Below are 19,381 nucleotides of genomic sequence, written 5' to 3' on the forward strand. Positions count from 1 at the left end.
ATGCATTGACAGTTTCACCACACATTCAGAGTCCATCTGTTTTTCTTGACATGTACCTGACAGTCTAGACAACTTTGAAGTCTGTAATTTTCACAAACTACATGTTCATGTATGCACAGTGCCTACGCAACCCAGTCCCTTGACTACACATACTATGGTAACTACAGGCATTACAATAAACTGCACCAGTTCATTTGAGAGGTGGAAAAATATTATTCTGTTCAGAGGTATGGTAAACTTTACAACAAAATTACTCAACCATGAGATTATTTATCAATTTCAGGCCAAAAATGTATAGTGATATCTTGTCACACTAGACAAGGTTGCCATAATTGATCAGTCTATGTCTACAGTATGACAAAGCTGTCACCTTCACAGAATGTTGACAAAACACACCATTGGCGTAAGGAGTAAAGACCCCCAGAGTACCAGAGTCAATTTTTGTCACATTTATAAAACATAACCCAATCAATTGCTTTCCAAGTTTTTTCCAAAAAATTTTGATCAGCATCTGTAGCCATCGAAAAGTGATGTCCATTTGATCCAAAAACTACAGAAAAAATCATAACAAGTAAAATGTTGCATTAAATTATGGTCGGAAAATTTACAGCCCCTGAAGGCTTAAACTTGTGACAGTGACAAAATTACAGTCAAGGACAAAAAGTCATATCTAAAGCATTGTTCACTATTCAGTCTCTACAAAATTCTGTCCTCTTTACAGTGAATCCCCAGGAACAAACAAACTGTGCGTATTGTTGCCTGGTTTCAACACACACTCATATTTAATGATTATAACAAAGTTAAAGGCATTTTTACCAACACACTGGTACATGCCCAGCTTGACAAAAATAGCAAACACAAACATTTGTGGTTTATGGAAACTACTGCACCTGTGCAAAGATAGCAACTTTATGACCTGATACAATGAGAGCATATGAACTGAATATTAGTGCCATTATACCCTAGATATCTTCCTGAGTCAATGAAAAGCTCCCGGTGTCAATCGTCTATTCAACATATTCAATGTATGAATGAAAAAGAATCTATGATTAAGCTAGGGTTTACCTGTACACGTGTATTTCAAAGCCCATCGGTAGACAGGTATACACATAACAATTAACATGTGGTATGATAGTGGCCTATCAAAGCATTCCGGATGATTAAGATCATGGTTACAAACTCACCTACCCACAGCGGACATATATGAACATTACAATGGAACCAGGAGTGAAGCACTGCCACAAGTTGGAAGTCGTGCACACAAAGTGACAAAAAATTCTATCTTGACTTCTCAAGTATGCGCAGGAAACTATGACATATTGTTCAGGAAGTAATTCAATGAGAGGGTTGTGTTGTCGAGGTTGAATACGGCGGAATGTCCCACAGGGGGTGAAAAACCTGGCCACAGAGGCATTGGTCTTCTGTTACGGTCTTCTCTTCCAGCAATTACATCTTTTGTAATATCCTGTATCTGTTGTCACTGCCGATTAAACTGTTGACTGAAACACCGGGTGTAATTGCCGGCCATTAACTTGCTTGAATTAAACATGGTATTTCTAGGCCGTCGGCCACTATATCAATAGCTTGTGACATTCAAGACCAATAGAGTATTGTAGTAACAAGGTACTGATATAGAAAATAGAAGTTCATATTCAAAACAATCATTGATGTACAAGGGTCAATGACCGACTAGAATAAATTTATATCAATATAAAAGTCTACTTCTCTCATGGACAGTTTAATGAACTGCATCTACATGTTTACCATTTTTTGTGAAATTACTAAGCTACAGTGTACACACATATTCACTTTAGGCTACTTGCGTTGCTGTCAGATTGTTAAGGTGAACAGACTTTCCATCAAATACAGAACCAAAAATTAACAGTAAAACAGAAGTGTTTCCAATCTTGACTATTACAGTGAGAGTAATGTGACACACAGAGAAATTTGATGAAAATGTTCATTGTCCACACCAACTGAATTCAAGTTCATCGTTATTGTTTTCATTGAAGTTCCTTTGTTTTCGTCAGCTCTGACCTCACAAGTCTTTGGCTGGAAACAATAGCTTAATTTACGTAAAAACGGTATTCATTGCCTCAGTCACACCACCCCTTTGTTTTAACCATTTTAATCTCATTAATGTCAAACTGTCCTCCCCATTGTCCTGTTTAAAGACAAAGTGTGTTCTTTTTTTATAGGTGTTAAACAATCATTTCAAGTATCAACAAAGCACCTTTCAAAGGACATGAAGGTGTTGACCACAATGTGAAGTTCAATTGTTATATCAATTCTAACCTCATTGTTTTCAAATCACTCTAAACCCATTGTCATTTTCACAGTCTCCCCCAACTCTCCTTTGCTGGTGTCAGTCAATAGTGTTGTGTATTTACAATGGAGCTAATTAGAAGGAAACAGGGTTATTCATCACTAGACATCAAACCCAATCACTTGAACATTCAAACCCCTTTGTCTCATAGTGCAATGTCCAATAGAATGGTCTGAATTCTCTGCAGGGAAAACAAGTCCAATGGTTTCAACTAGGGATATGTAGTGGATAAAAATGAGAAGTACATTGAAGTTTGGCGGTTTTAAAGAGAAATACTTCAATTTTCTATGGTTTGGACATAAAAATTGTAATGTTGTTGACACTCATAATCCTGGAAGACAGCTACATTCCATTAGTAACACTTCTTTTGATGATAATTGGTTAATGAGAATACTACAAGAGATAATTGTTCTTCTCAAAAAGCTTGAATCATGGTTACTCTACCACCTATATGATAGAAGGTGCCTAAGTTACACGTCTGTTGATTTTAAAATTAAAAGGCTTTGCTGTTCCACACCTTGTCAGAATTTATTTTGAAACAAGAGGTGAAACTGAACATTTCCTTGTCTTGGTTTTGTGTTTAACAAAAACTTTCTCAGGTGGACATGGAGTTCAAAAAGTAAACACCCGCCATTTTGAATATTTAATATCGTATGAGGTATCGTATGTTTCTGTGGCGCAAAAAATGTAGACTGACCCCTGATTTTTATGATTGAGATATAAAAATCTTTAAAAGTTCTATGAGTAAAATATGGGAAAGCATTTAAAACTCTCATTTTACGGATGCACAGTATCCCAGTACCAGGACTTCAGAGGAGGCCAGTTGATCAAAGAGGAAAATGACTGCAGTTAAGAGTTGGACTCACAGTAAAGTTAAAGTATCTTGGTCAAAATACGGCACACCCTCTAAAACAGTCAACATTTTAGCCTATCTTTATAGCACAAGTATCATATCAAAGTCCATGTACTGATACACCATACTGTCAGTCTATATCGCACCACAAGTGACTGTTACATGTTTCAAAGTATAATGGGACTGTCGTAATCATATCTCCGCCGTGAATTCTTGGCAGTACTGAAATGTTTCCGTCATTGCGCAGCTCTGAGTACAGTGACCTGGTTCAGTGGCAGACAGTTGCTGATGAAATTTGCTGGACTCCGAGAAATCCTGTAAGAAGTTTTCATGATTCATCCAGGATGTTTATGGCAAAAATAGACTCTGTTTACTTAGATTTAGAAACTGTTTCACATGAAAAAAAGGGTGTACCAGCGTCACTTTCTTTCGTTTTCAATCTTGGCTAGTGTGACAACAAAAATCTGAACTTTGGTTTTCTCAAGAAATCTCAACTCAACTGGAAATTATACAGTATACAAGTACTGAACAAGTACACTTGTGAACAATAACAGCCCATAAATTAGATATTTAAAGCTGTTGACAGACTAAATACAGGGTATTTCTGACTTTCTAGGTAGTAGAAGAGGAAACTGCTTTCAAGTCGGTTCATAAATTGTAATAAAATTCTCTCACTGGTACCATAATAAACCTGACATCAGTAACTTTTCCTTGTTTTTAGCTGATGATGCAAAAGTAGAGCTGACGGTGTTGAGACCCTGTTGTGTACTGGGTACACACAGTAACACAAATGAAGGACTGGAAAGTAAAAATTATGGCAAAGAAATGTTATCTGATTCTGAGCTGTTCTCATTTCATACTTACCTGGCATTTCACCTTTTTGTGTCTACCGTATGTAACCCAATATTGCTATGATGAACAATCACAAAATCTGAGGAGGTACTAGAATATCACAACTTCAAACTAAGTATCTTCTTGTACCATATCTTGTAAATTGTATCTGTGTCCCTAACACTCACTTTACCAAAAAGTTCATTATTTCATTCCTTTACTCATTATGTTCTTTCACTCTTTCTCTCACGCTGTACCAGTCTTTGAGAGATGTGTGTTTTCTGCCTGAATTCTGATAGAGTATTACCAACACTTCTCTGTCAAGCAAACTACCATGTTTTTGGCAAAATACCACGCTTTTGGCAAACTACCATGTTTTTGATCGGTGTAAAGCATTTTGCTAAAATTGTCCAATATGCTCCACGTTTTTAAAACTTAAATAAATCAAACAGAAAATTTGAAAGGTATGACAATAGAGTCCAAACTCTACACACTACATGCAACCAGTACTCACCACAAACAGTCCCACTGCTTAGTTGTGAAATTCTTGTCAATACTATAATATGACAATTTGTGTATACAATACAGAGGTTCAATAAATGCTGACAGCTTCTTAACCTGGCTATATGTGAGTACCGGAAGACCTATCACGATTGCAAAATTCATGACGGGCCAAAGGTATAGTTTGCCTTTTTTTTCTCAATCAATAGTTCCATTTCCGCTAAAGATAACAGGCCACACAAAGCATGGCCTAAGGTGAACTCCCCATGTGTACCCTCAGCAATCAAAAACACTTTAAGTTCGATGCTATCATATTTTTTACCTGGGTTCGTCAAACAATACACACTTTTGACATAAATTTGTTGGTTAAAGGGCTTACTTCATCAAAGTCAATGACGTGCCTCAGGCTGGTGGTTTTTCCACTTGAGTGGCTTCTGAAGTCCCTTCAAAGCCATTGCTAATTGCTCTTACGACCTTCGCTACGTGGTCTGAACATGAACTCTGACCTTGGAGAGACATTGGGCCAACCCTAATGTTACTGAGCAATGATACTGCCAATAGCTAAGAACTACTTTAGAAGACATGGGCTGTTAAATTTTAAACTGTTTTCATAACTACATGTACCGGGTATCTGTGGTATTGGCAAGATGGAAATTATACATGAAACTATCAACAATGATGATGTAGTGTAACTGAATTAGTCAAAACAGACCGACAAACCACACAAAAGATTAAAATTTTTCAGAAAATCATATTCTCCCTAAATTTAGAAAACTTTGATTGTAATATGACAGTGGGCTTAATTTACAAAAAGGCCATCTGAATTTCTTGAAAGAGCTGGACAATTTCCAATATCCACAAGATGATATCTACTTTTAGAAAGTGCTTTTAACAGGGTATATGTATCCACCATCTGTTCACATTATTTTGTTTCCCATTTCTTTTTGTGTGAGAACTTCAGAGAAGCAATTTATGAAACTGTTTGCTTACAAAATTATGATTCTTATTGAGCCACTGTCAGAGCGATGCCAATTCCCTGCTTACCATTTTAATGTTAAAAAATATACAGAAAAAAAATAATTGTTTCCTGATTTTTAAAATTTTTTCTCCAATTCTCTGATCATAGTATCTCTGCATTATATTGCACAGAAAATGCAAATTTTGACCTGTTTGCCCCTTAGCCTGTACTGGTGTACACAGATAAAGAGGTCCTCAGACACCATTGATAAAGATGGGGGTAGGGCCATACCACAGTGGTGAAAAGGTTGACAAAGCTTTACAGTTTCAAAAAATGTCTGTGAATTTACCGGTACAACTCCACCATCAGATGCAAAAGCACGCAAATAATGAAATCTAGTCAAGTGTGTGAAAAGTGTGGCTTCTCCGATAATCAAAGTCCAAGTACGGTACAGGGGCTTTATGTCTATTAGCAGGGTGATGTAGAACTCGTAGAAGTGTTTTCACAAAACACCTAACCAACACGATGTGGTCTACAGAACAAAGATCACGATGTAACTGATAATGTACATACAGCAAAACTTTGAAACACATGAATAACATAACCCAGTCATCCAAATACCTAATATATTGACCTTTTCCCATAGAAAACAATACCATGTGAGTTTAAACAATTTCAGTGGTTAAAGGTTAAAAAAGCATGGTTTTTAACCATTGTGTTTTGAATAATTTGGCTATGGATTTGTCCTAGGGTTCACAAATTTAAACATGAATTACAAGACACAGCCATTAATAGTTAAAATGCTCTTTTGGAAGAGCAAAAAACGGAACATAGTAATTAAACTGAAATTCCCAAGCCAATAACATGTACATGTATACAATCAAATCAAAGAATATTACAGTTACTAATAATGCAATGTAATAGTAACTTTGCCCCTTCAATGGCTGTGAATTGTTAATACGGGCCCAATTATCAGCTCCAATAGTCTCCTATTGGTGTTTTGTTCACAATGGTCCCCAAACTGAATCAACAGGTTGTCTAGTCAGTGTGGTAAGTGTGTGTACCTCACAATGGCTCAGCAATACCTGCACAAACTTTACTACATACACACTCAAAACGAAAGCCCTACTAAACTTGAGACTTATTCACTCAGCTAACTCCTTGAAGACCACTTCAGAAAATACCCCTGGATAATTCTAAATGACAAGTAGCCAGGGTTTCCCTCCATAAACTCATTGAACTTTATGGACTGGGATAATCTGGTGGGGAGAAGGTTGGGAAAAGGTTGCTTTTTGTGTAATCAGAGCTGTGTTTCAATCCGAGTGTTTAGTTTTCGCTTGCTCTGCTTGTTCCTTTGCTAAATGTACTCACACTTCCACTACCAGGACTGTGATGCACAGCTACATACATACAGTACTGTACAGTACTGTACTGTACTGTAGAAGAACTTCCCTGAGTTAATTGGCCTGAACAGTTTACACACTGCAGACAAATTTAGCTTTCGCCTGAAGGTACAGTGTTTCAAACATTGGGGAGTCAGTCTACTACAAGCATGTACATGTCATCTGAACTGTTTTGAACTAGAAAAAGTGCGAGTAACAACATTCCGGACATACCGAGTCGACACCTTCCATAAAAGAGGCAATTTCTGGTTAATCCTTGTTCCCTGCTATTAGCTCCTTCTCTGCCAAGCAATGCCAACAATGTTTTCTGCGATGTTGAAAACCAAAGTTGCAAAGAGGAAGTGAGCAAGGGGTCAGTGGAACCTGAAAAAGCCAATCAGAATTCCTTGGGTTGCGGTCACTCCAAGCGTTGATGACTGATGAGTGACATCTGACCTTCCACATCCAGCGTCTTGGCACGATATTTGTTATTGTGTGGCAAAAACATGAAGTAGCAGTACTTTGTAAGTCATCACCAAAACAACCTCAGCAATGTGACCTTGCAAAGCCAGACAATAAACTATTACACATCCTTCCTTTCACTGTTTCAAAACCGTACAATGCTCAATCTTTTTAATATCCAAATTCATAACTTTTGTAAATTGTAAGATTTGAATGATGAAACAAACAAATAGCACTCAAAACAGTTGTCAGAACAATACCCTGTCTAGACTTGGAGCTGGTTACCTTGTCCAATGAACACTCCTATTTTTCCTGTTATTACCTGGTACATTTCAACATAGACCCTTGAGAAAAACTTTCTCGAGGGTCTATGATTTCAATTTACAATCATAAAAGGTTTTTACCCTGAATCTGTCTCTTATTTCTTTATCAAATCAATGGGTTATTTTTTGTGACACTCTATCGAATGACACAATATCACATCTTTGTTATTCTTACCACGGTATATGAAGCAAGTTACAGACGATAGAACACTCTTGGAGATTTCGCTGAGAAATGACAATTAGATGATACTTACCAAGAATAGTGAAATCATGTTTCACATGATGAATAATTGGGCATTGACAATACTTTCAAAGATGTGTAATGATGTCAACTTTCCCTTTCTGTGCTTTTATGTGTATTTTTGTCTTCCAGTGCCGGTTGCCACTCTTTCCTGATCCAATTCAATTAAGAGATGGAACCATACCCTATGGACTTCCATTCAAACTCTAAGATCAACCATTGTTTTGATATGATCCATTCTGGACCCGTGATCAATACTCTGAATACATCCATGGACGTTTATCTTTGAAATATCAAAATTTAACTGGATAATACGAGGTTGCTCTGCACCTGACTTTTAATATTTTTAGAGGCATCCTGGGCGAAAAGCAGGTGTTCGATAAGATGAAACTTGACCAGAAGGGAATCAAAAAAGAAATAGTTTGACAGTTGGTATGAGAATAGTCACAACCATATTGCATGGACTACCGGCATCTTTTTTTGAACAAACCACATGCAAATAAACAGGCTGAACACCTTGTGCAAATTACCAACTGTGCAACCATGTTAGCGACAAGTATGTTTTTATGTGACTTGGCATGCAAATATATAGTATGAATTGTAATTTCTGAAATCTGTCACATGTCCCAAACTGCTAGAAGTCTTCTCTGACACAACGGTAGCAAAGAAAGGCACAAAAAATATTCCAAAACTGTATATTACTTGTTTTTATTTGTATTTATAATAAATAACCTTTTCCTGTGTAGTTCTTTAATACTAGTGTTCCCAGATCTACATGCATGCATTGTCCAAAATAAATGAAAGGTATAGAAGAGAGGCTGACATGAACAGGGCACGGATCAAGTTTAGGGAGTTTGAAATGCTGTGAGACTGTCGTGAAATCACAGTTTTCTCACACACAAGGGACATACCAGACTGTCAGGTAGAGTAGAGAGACCATTGTCCAACACGGAGGAATGCCGGGTTGTGAGGTGTGTGGTACAGCATAATGAGAATCCACGGCTTTGTTTCACACCAGACTCTTGTTTACATCAAGGTTTTCACAACAGGTCAGTCTGTGAAAAGACCCTACAAGTCCCTTTCATGCTGATAGTTTTTCATTTCAGGGAGGGACAATGGATGCAGGGGACTATTTTGCATCTGCGAGAACTCTTCTGCACCGCTTCACAGACTGAACCATGTGATTGTCATTTTCCAGAATTGACCAGATATAGCCCTGTGATGGAGTGAACCGGTCTGGTACTGTGATCACTCTGTAATCATCTGTAACTTGAAACATCTACAGGATCTCCTCTGTGTGGCATACCCATCCATTCTCACAGAAAAAACATCACCAGTTGGCAACAACCAATTCATTACCCTGTCATGTTTAACCGTTTGAGTGCTGTAATTTTTTCCCACCAAAATTTGAGTACAACATTTTACAAATTTTTATGAATTTTTCTGTAATTGTTTGATAATTTTGGAACAAATGGACATAAAATTTTGTTGGCTACAGTTTTTAATCAAAATTTTGGCAAAAATCTGGAAAAGAAATTAACTGGGTTACATTTTATAAAGGCGACAAAAATTGACTTTGGCTCTCAAAGGTTTAAACTTAGGCACACAACGAACCAGTGACTAGAATGGACACTGGAATAATGTATATTGGATGTATGACAAATCTTTCCCTGTCTAAAACATCTCCATAGGTTTGGTGGTGTATTGGTATGTAGTTGACACTGACATGTACCAAATCTGCTCCGGAACAAATCCTTGACTTGATATCACTGTTTGTTATAATGATTGTCATGACAACAGGCCTGCATCTTTCAATTTACAGAAACTGACTGAACTCTAGTCGGAAGAAATTACATTTCCAGTCAAATGTTTCTGTATCAAATGGTAATGTCTTTAATAGTATCTTTACAATGTTCTGTTTATGCCTTAAATTACCATTATGCAGGATCAAGAATCCACCTTCATGTTATAGAGGCTGGTACTACATTGTGTAAAATGCATCAAAAATAGAGCATGTACATGTACTGGTGCAGTTTACATATGATAATGATCTAAAGTCTCTCATCAAGTGTATACTTAAGCAATAAAGCACACCCAGCGATGGTATACCACGAGATTTTGACCAGTTCACGACATATATGCACGAGCGATCATAGCGAGTGCATACATGTATATGAAGTGAACTGGTCAAAATCAAGTGGTATACCGTCGCTAGGTGTGATTTATTGCTATTATATCATAACAGTATATTGAAATTTTAGCGTGGAACGTCATAAACGGATTTTTGCTCAAGCTGAGAGCTCGCATGTATGCCAGCCGTGGTATATCGCCAATATGTCACTGTTCTTTTCGCGTCCCGACCAATCAGATCGCTGTATTTGCGCCATCAATATACTGAATGTAGGATATACATTACCTGTGTGTTGATTGCTATATATTGACAGTTACTGAACACCCACAAACACAAAATGCACCACATATGGTGATACTTGGTACATGGTATTATACATGTACTCTAGACTGTCAGTTAGATGACATTTATTCTATCAGTTGGATGAAATCTCTGTTGCTGCTGATGAGTTAAGACCTTTTTGAGATATTACTACATCACAAGAGTCATACGCCACTGACAGTGCAGTACGTGTACCATGTACTGTACCAGTAATATGAATAGAAAGTTGAGACTATTCACAGGAAAACTCCATGTCTGTTCCTTTGTTAGGACTCAATTTGTCTGAGTAAACATTTGCTTTGAGTCAAACCTTACACTGACATCAGATAAAATAAACCTAGCACTGTGAAACCTAAAGGTATCATAGACACAGGTTCAAGGTCAAAGACACTCATCCAATGATACTACTGCATTAAACTGATGTGATTTCTCCATGAGAATTCATCATTCACAGTGTGTTCTATCCCTATTCTGACTATGGCAACTGTGTTTGAAGTCCAAAATAGTTCTAAGGAAGGCATACATGTAGATGTAAACCTCTTTCCCTCACATCCTTTACTACGTAATTTAAAACAACAACCTGATGACAGTTTGGTTTCACTCGGATTTTGGTGTACATGTACATGTAGTATTTGCAGAGATACTGTTACAATAGCAGTTTCAAGTGTGTGGACATTGATGTATATTTCATTTTACAAGCACACAACATGAATTAATACCATGTCAACATGATATTTCATGTACCTGAAGATTAATGGCATAATCTGCCTTATGGTGCCAATCTGATTATCTTAAGATGCCTTTTCAAATAAAAAGAAGCATTACCCATTAGCCCCACCACCACGATGTCAATATTTCAACATAGATTTTAGCTCCAACCTAGTATTATTCATCTATCTTGCCCTGTTTTTCATTTTCAGAAAGACGAGGGCACATGATCTAATACTCCTACGTACATATACATGAGGGCATACAGAGTTGTGAATGATCCGATTCGGGGATTTGAAAAAAGAACCTGCAGTCACTATACAAAATACCTATGATGAAAAAATATGCAGCTGCCACTTTCACATTCAAAATGATACACTATTATAAATGTCATTCCAAAATACAGATTGGTATGACCTTCTCAACAGATAATGGATAAATTCCATTGATTATTGAACAGAATGCATAATTTGTATGAGACAGACACAGACCTTGGAAATGAGAGTGATTTGTCCAGACTGGTAAACGCAACCAATGACTTTCCTTCATTCAAGTGTGTTATAACCTAATCAAGATGCTAGCTGTGTAATGTCTACTGAACTGGCTAGACACCAGAAGTGTCCTCAAGTGAAAACAAATTTTCACTTCATACAGCAGACCTGTTCTCACTTTGACGTCACAAACACCGTATACAGATGGTATGAATGAATCCACTGTGTGCTAGAATTCTAGAAGTATGTCCAGTACGATATCTCTAGTGAGCTACTGTATTCCTTATTCAGGTATAAACACGCATACACTGTATGTGCATATGTGCCTTGAAAGTCTCAAACTGTTGCTCAAACTTTTCTTCATGAAACTTTCAACCATTCTCTAACCAAATCAAGAATGAAAATCAGGGGTCACTCACCATGCAAAATTTGGTACAAGAAAAACAAACTACCTACATTTTTAAAATTTACCAATATTTGAAATTCAAAATGGCCGCCACACCCATGTTGGCTATTGGGAAACTACAAAATTTTTGATTTTCAAAAAACTATAACACAGAAAACTTTTTCCTACTCCAACAACTTTATAAGAGCTCCAACAAGTGGTACATCAGAAAAGAATTATAAATATTTGAGAATCCGAATAAATCTTCTGAGGTGCATAGGAATCATACATACCGTATTTCTGACAAAATTGATGAAGCATGACTTTTAAAACTTTAAAACGAATGAATCGATCAATCATTCACTTGATATATTGCTGAATGCTGTATAATTGCACAATTTCAGTCAAAAGATTTTTTTTCCATCGATAATAACTAATTATCAGTTAATTTGCATACTAAAACATCCCTCATTTGGGGCTGTGGATAATTAAAGCATGTGTAAATGCAACCGACCGTGTTTGGCCTCAAAGTTGTCAAAAAAACTGAAGTGACTGAAGTATTTCTAACAATGTGAAAAAATCTTGTAAATGCTAACGAGGTTCCTTGTTTTCAAAAACCAGCCATACATGTGTACGACCTTCAACCCTGTCACATACATTATGTACATGTCAACCCAGATATTTGAAAACCACATATGCACAAATGTTGTTTTGATAAGAAAGTTACACAAACTGTTAAACACATCACCCTGATGACAGACAAGAAAAATGCCTAGATGTATTAACTTTGTAACGTCATATACTCACAGCACACCAGAACTATGAAATTCCAAAGCCATAACAAAACACTAGTTCCACTTTTACATGTACCTGTAACATAACAAACTTCTCTATGAAAAACTTGAGTTTACATTGCACTTCTAAACCAACATATTGTTCTCAACCATAGCACATTTTCAGAAACAACATGTAAGATAGTTTCCTTTCTACAGTTGCCAATTTTAGCAAATTTTCTGATAAATTTTGTAAGTATTCTTTTAATATCCTGATGCAAAATACCAGCAATCTGATTGTACATAAGTCAGTTTCCCTTTTTTGTTGAAACTTTATTGATTCTATTTTTAGATATTAATAAAAGTCACATGTGTACTTAACACCATGGCTGATTCACCCAGTAATTATGGAGAACTACTTTCCAATAACATCGGTTAGTCGTGACACAGAGTTTAGATAACCTGGGGGGATATACTCAGTGGAAGTAACTTCCTGATGACACTCATCCATAAACTCACAAACATATGAGTACATTGGTACGTGAAAACTATACTGAATGCGTACATGGACAATGTATGCTGGACTATTTCCACATTAAAGTTACAGTGACTGTAACAGCAGACTGTAACTTCCACTTTACGATCAGAAAAATTGATGAATGAGAAAGCAATTGAATTTAATTTGTTTGAGGGAAGGGAAGGAGGAAGATGATTCACTGTCCGCACAGCAAGATCAAAATCAGAAGAATGTGTTTTGAAACCAATTTTGTAACAATGAGTTTCATTTGTAGAGAGGCTGGAGGAAGGTTTGGATCAGAATGGATGGATGAGTGGATTTGTTTAGGATGGAGAACGGTTGGATTACTGTACCTTTAGTATACCACACTTTTCTATGATCAATAGCACTTACATGTAATTGAGTGGGTGGTGTACTTGCTGGAGAAACCTCTCTTCTTATGTTTTTCTTTGGTCTGAAAACGCTTTAGGCAATGGAAGAGTACACTAATTGCTCCCATGGTTCTTTGTCAAAGGTCACGACCTCAGGCAAAATCATATTGTACCTCTATAACCACTACATGAACTTGGCACAAACACAAGAAAAGTGAAGCAAGTTTATGATAAGGCAATAGACAAGATTTTACAGCTGAATTCAGCAGACATAAATTTTTACATTCAATTCTCAGAGGGCAGAATATAAGTTCAGTTGAACCTTTCATGAAGGTTAGTATACGAATCATTTTTTGATTATTGTTGAAACTACCGTTTTTAGTTTTCACAGTGAAGTGAAAGTATGACATAATTGGTTTCGCAGCGAACAATATACATGTATTTCCTCACTAATGCATCTGTGGTAACATGTGGGACTTTGTATCAAACACGCTTTGATAGGTGTTTGCCAAATATTAAATATAAGGATAGGATGATAAGAAACACAAAAGACAAAACAACCACTCTCCAATATCCAAAACAAACTGAGATGTTCTGACAATTACAGGTTATTTTGTGTGAATGCAATCATTTACTGTAATAGCGATGAAAGAATGGTTCGGAAAGCATCTATTGAGACAGACTGCATCTCATTATGCAGATGCAATCTACTGTGACAGACAGCGATAATCTCTGCCTCCAGCAAATCATAAAATATTGTAATACGAAACTTTTGGAGCAGTACATATGATGTCTAGAAACAAAGATGTAGCCATTGTTTGTAATACTGACAGTCCTGGAAAACGAAAACCTTTCCTCACTCTGGGTGGTGGCGATGGCAGCTGCTGAATACACAAATGGCAATGTCAATGCCAATAAGTGGTTGTCATGCCGTCAAGGTCAAGAAAAGGGTCAGCACTATATGTTGACCATGAAAATGTGTTTTCAGCCCTGACATAAACGACTGTTATAGACAAGACATAAAATCAGCAATAAGAGATGTTTCAAAATCCCAGAGTTTACAACATAGGATGATAAAATCAGTATGTACTATACAGTATTTTGAATAGTGTTTACAGATGTTCAGCATCGCTGTATCTGCACAGATATATTCACTGCCTCACCGCCGATAAGAAAACGTAAAAATACACTGTATCTTGTGGCAACTTATTTAAACTGACACACACAATTTATCAACCAGTGCACTTTACCAAGACATCAACATATCACCTTTCAAAGTACTTAAAATACAGTCACCAACACCAACATGGTGTCATCAGTATCACGCTCATATGAAATACAGGACAAGGCATGAGGGGTCAAAGGTCAAACAACACAGGCCAAGATTTCAATCCATCTACAGCCTGGGCGGTCTAATAACAAGTGCTTTGTATCTTCAATCAAGTATCAATTGGTGCAAGGTTAAAAATTTGTGTCTGTTCATTTTCAAATATTTACTTTTATGAGCAAACTGTCTTCCTAAGCTGATATATTATGAAATATGATGAACAGCAAACATATGATAAATGGCATATAACACATCTTGAACACATGTTTGCAAAGGTCTATAAACTGGTAATATTAATATCATTACTTTTGAGTTCGGTCCAAGAATTTTATTCCTTTATGATATGTGATATGAAATTTTTAGCAAAATACCAAACAAATATATTAAACACGATGCCTTCATGACCTAGGGAATTTACGAATCATTGTTGTCTTCTACAACACTACATAGTGCATTGTCATTGAAAACTTGCTTTCAGTAAGTTTCATATTTGAAAGGAAATTTAATCAAGTTTCACAATGACACATATAGTTTATGAACAGACCCCTAGCTGTCCAATTTGTAGTCAGTCACAGGAACTAAAACAGTAAAGTATCAGAGATAACACCAATGGCACACAAACACCGATTACATCACCAAACTACACTTCCGAAATCTAAAAAACTTCCATTGGTCAGGGCCTTTTCAACAATGATGAAGGAACGAATTGATCGAAAATAGTTTGGGAACCCTAGTAACATACATCTTATCTGATAGAATTTAATTGCTTGTTATCTATACTACCATAGCTGTAGGTTTTGCCTAGAGTTATGAGTCGGACAGCAAAACCAGGCATCTGAACCCACAACCTGAAGGAAAACCTTGAGCTACAGTCCTGTAGCTAATGATTGCTTTGACTTACAACATGGATTTTTAATAAAGTGTACCAGTTTATAAACCTGTTGACAAAAATCTGATCCATCCACTGTGTTCAAACACTCTTTTTAAACTATAACAATTTAGATCAAATGCTGAATTGAGAAATGCAAATTTATCTCAGGAAAGGGGGTTGTCATGATAAATTTGCAGCATTCATGTATGTCGTTTAGAAAATAAAGATAATAATTCTACAGAAAACTTTACACTAAAATCTTGACCACTGAAATAGATAATGGGAACAAAATATTAAAATATTCATTCTTCTCAGGAGCAAAATTTTCAACAATGCACAATATACTTCAAATTCGTACTTCAGTGAGAACTCCATGCATACGGTACCTATTGTCTTTGTTACTCAATTTATAAATAAAATCCCTCCATTCAGTATTACACATCTGAGAGTTAATATCACATACACACACTTCACATCCTGTGATAAGAAATTGAAGTTCCCGAAAGCTATGTGCTGGTATTTGTATGTGCTGGTATTTGTAAGAGTTCAAAAAGTGTGTTACGATAGTCGGCACATTGAAATTGAAATCCTTAAACTTTTGCTGAAACTTTATATACGGAAAATTTAAACTACTCTGTTTGAAATCCAGAAATAAAATCATGGGTCATCGGGCGAAAAATTGGTACAAGAGGAACAAGTTATCCAGTATCTATTGGCGTACAAAATTCAAAATGGCGGCCATCCAACCAAGATGTTTTACTGTTGAATGGCCATTGCTAGTTTTTAAATTTTGACAGAGAACAATAAATGTCTTGATGTTAGCATGCTTTGGGAAGGCTGTAACAGACATGTAAAATCTTGCTGAATCTATTAAAAGCATCTACCAAAACTTCGCAAAGATGTGCTTAAAGCAATGTTATTTCAAAATGAACTCTAAAAATGTTGGTATAGGTAATCATGATATTTGAAATTCAACAGAACTGTCAGCAGATACTGTATATGCATTGAATGGATAATTTGTTAAATCGAATGACATTTTGCCACATAGCTTTGAACTGCAAGATCACTGAGAATTATGTGCAATTTCAACTAATTTGACCCAGTACATGTAGTTACAAACTCACTTCCCTTGGGAGAATTCTGATTACTCTGTGAGAAGTACAGAGTGTGTGTGCCTGTAGGACAGATATTCAGACTCAAACTTTTGCAATACTTTGTTGGTCTATCACTGGTACATGTAGCAGCTCATTTTGAAGCCTCCTAGGTTAGATAAAGTTTAATCAGCTTACTTTTGAAATCACAAATCCCATTTTCTCCCAAAGAGTTACACGCAGGTTATGCTATTGTTTCACAATAAAAGCACATAAATCAGTACATACACACTGTCGGATGCCAGTTTATGATAAACATCCACCTCTCAATCAAAGGGCAACATATGTGTAGCATAGACGGGTCTTGCATATAAATGTGACACGTGATCAGTTATAGTAATACTACCTACATGTTGTTGTTATCTGGAAAATAATTGTGACTACATGATGATGGTATGATTTAAGAATTACATTATATTATCAATAACATGTTAGTGGACAATATTATACTAAACGAACAAGCACCTTTGGCAATGATAATTGATGGATATCTTGCAGGGGCTGTACTTATCTGGGCATCATTTTACAAGTGGTATAGCCACAAAGTGGTAACGCCAAATCATCGTACACAAAACACAGACTCCTTGTAATTATTGCACTGTGTATTGTGTACAGTGATTTGACTTCATCAGATTGTGGCTATACCACTTATAAAATGGTGCTGTTATCTGGCTAATAATAGTAATATTGACTTGTTTCACGCAACTGACGTTATTTTCTATACATAAGTGAATAACAATGTATGCCTGTAACAGAGCAATATCCTACTTTATTTACCCATGTGACGATACCGATAGATATATCATGTCGTATGTGTACCAGTTACTGGATTAGATGGAAGTGTTATTACAATACTTTGATGATATTTCTATATACTGTGCACACTGAATTTTGGGTTCAAGCTGTGACACAGATTAACCAAACATCTGTTATTTCAAATCATTGGCACGTTAATCAGTTCATTGACCCTGGAGCCAGACTTGCTGGAATCTAATTGAAATAATGGGAGCTGATAACATCTCAAAGGACAACAATTAATATCTACACAGCTGCCTGCAGCAGTCGTACAAATTCCAAGACTGGTCACCTAGAGTTGTACCGGAATGTATCTAATCACAATATCACACACATGGATGTCGATGATCACAGTTCAAATTACATTCAATGACTTATAACTGACAGTGATATTTTTGAATACAAAGTCATTGAAATTTATTGTGTCAAACAAAATTTCTGAATGCTTTCAGTCAATTTACTAATTTCTTGAAGCTTCCTTTAGGAGTCAGTGCCTGACCAGTGTGTGTGTGGTTAATATGCACCATTTTCTTCATCAGAGAGACTTCTCTGGAGTCACATGTTGCATCAAATTGGCTTAGATTCATAGAGGGTTCACTGTCGATGATAATGGTGAGCAACAAGCAAGAATTTATTTGAATCAATTTTGGAGTAAATCTGACCACAGGGGTATGTCAGATATAGTAACACTCTTATATTCATACAATAGACTGGTATTCCTACCTGTAACCATGAACGGCAAATATTCTCTCGTAATTTCAAAAACACAAAATCACTTAACATACTACATGTACCAGCTAAATACAGACTTCTATGCGAGACAATTGCAAAAAAACCTAGGTATACAGGAAAAAAGTCTTTCAACATGGCATGGACAAAATTTCATAAACATTTCATTTCCTGCCATGAACTGGAACACATGAATTGTAAAGGTTAGTTAAATTGGTCGCATCTTATACAACTGAGGTATTGGCTATTATTAGTAGCATGCGGGTTTTGTTATTAATTACAATATCTTCTTTGATAATGATAACAACATCAAATTACATCCTTAGGAGCTTACATGCACAGAAATTTCTACTCTCCTCATCTCTATGAACACTTTCACTAACGATAATTTTGAATAATGCAAAATTTCAACTTTACATTGTATATGATGTCGTTGTCTTTGGATTTCAAGAGATCTGGAAACAGTTTTGTTAAAAACGTTCTCAATTTGTTTGTACTTGCTATGACCAATGTTTTATGAATATTATTCATAAGTGAACTGACAACATGCATACTTCATACTTATTTAACAAAACAAGACTATCATTAGCAATGCTCCATGCAGAATATGGAAAACTGTTATTAGTACGATAATTTGTAATAGTCAATATTTAGTATCACAAATATAAATGTAGATCATAGATGTATTGATGTTTAAAATACCAGCCTAATTTCTTCACTTGTCCTATCAAATGATCAAACTTAACTATAATATTGAGACAGATTCAATCATATTTTATGGAATAGTTTCAAAATTTTACTAAGTATTATGCAGAATAATATTATGGGAACTCTGTTATGATTCTAACACTACACTCACATTCCATTCAGTTTTATGGCTTTACCGAATGGGAATAATGTTCACATGTGATATTTTCACGGGTTGTTCATATAT

General features: G+C 36.1%; 1 protein-coding gene across 3 annotated transcripts in view; it reads right to left on the minus strand.

The window, feature by feature from the left end:
* Positions 1–19,381, minus strand: part of LOC139116792 (CDC42 small effector protein 2-like) — a 38,487-nt gene that overhangs the window by 13,080 nt on the left and 6,026 nt on the right. Inside the window, exon 1 of one of the 3 annotated variants that reach the window (XM_070679453.1) lies at positions 7,086–7,230. The exons of the other annotated variants lie outside the window; for them this stretch is intronic. The gene's annotated coding sequence lies outside the window, so the exon portion shown is untranslated. Of the gene's footprint in view, positions 1–7,085; positions 7,231–19,381 lie in introns of those variants that run through there. 3 annotated transcript variants of the gene reach the window in all.

This window comes from Ptychodera flava, chromosome 18 (assembly GCF_041260155.1).
Source record: "Ptychodera flava strain L36383 chromosome 18, AS_Pfla_20210202, whole genome shotgun sequence".
Classification (NCBI taxonomy): Eukaryota; Metazoa; Hemichordata; class Enteropneusta; family Ptychoderidae; genus Ptychodera; species Ptychodera flava.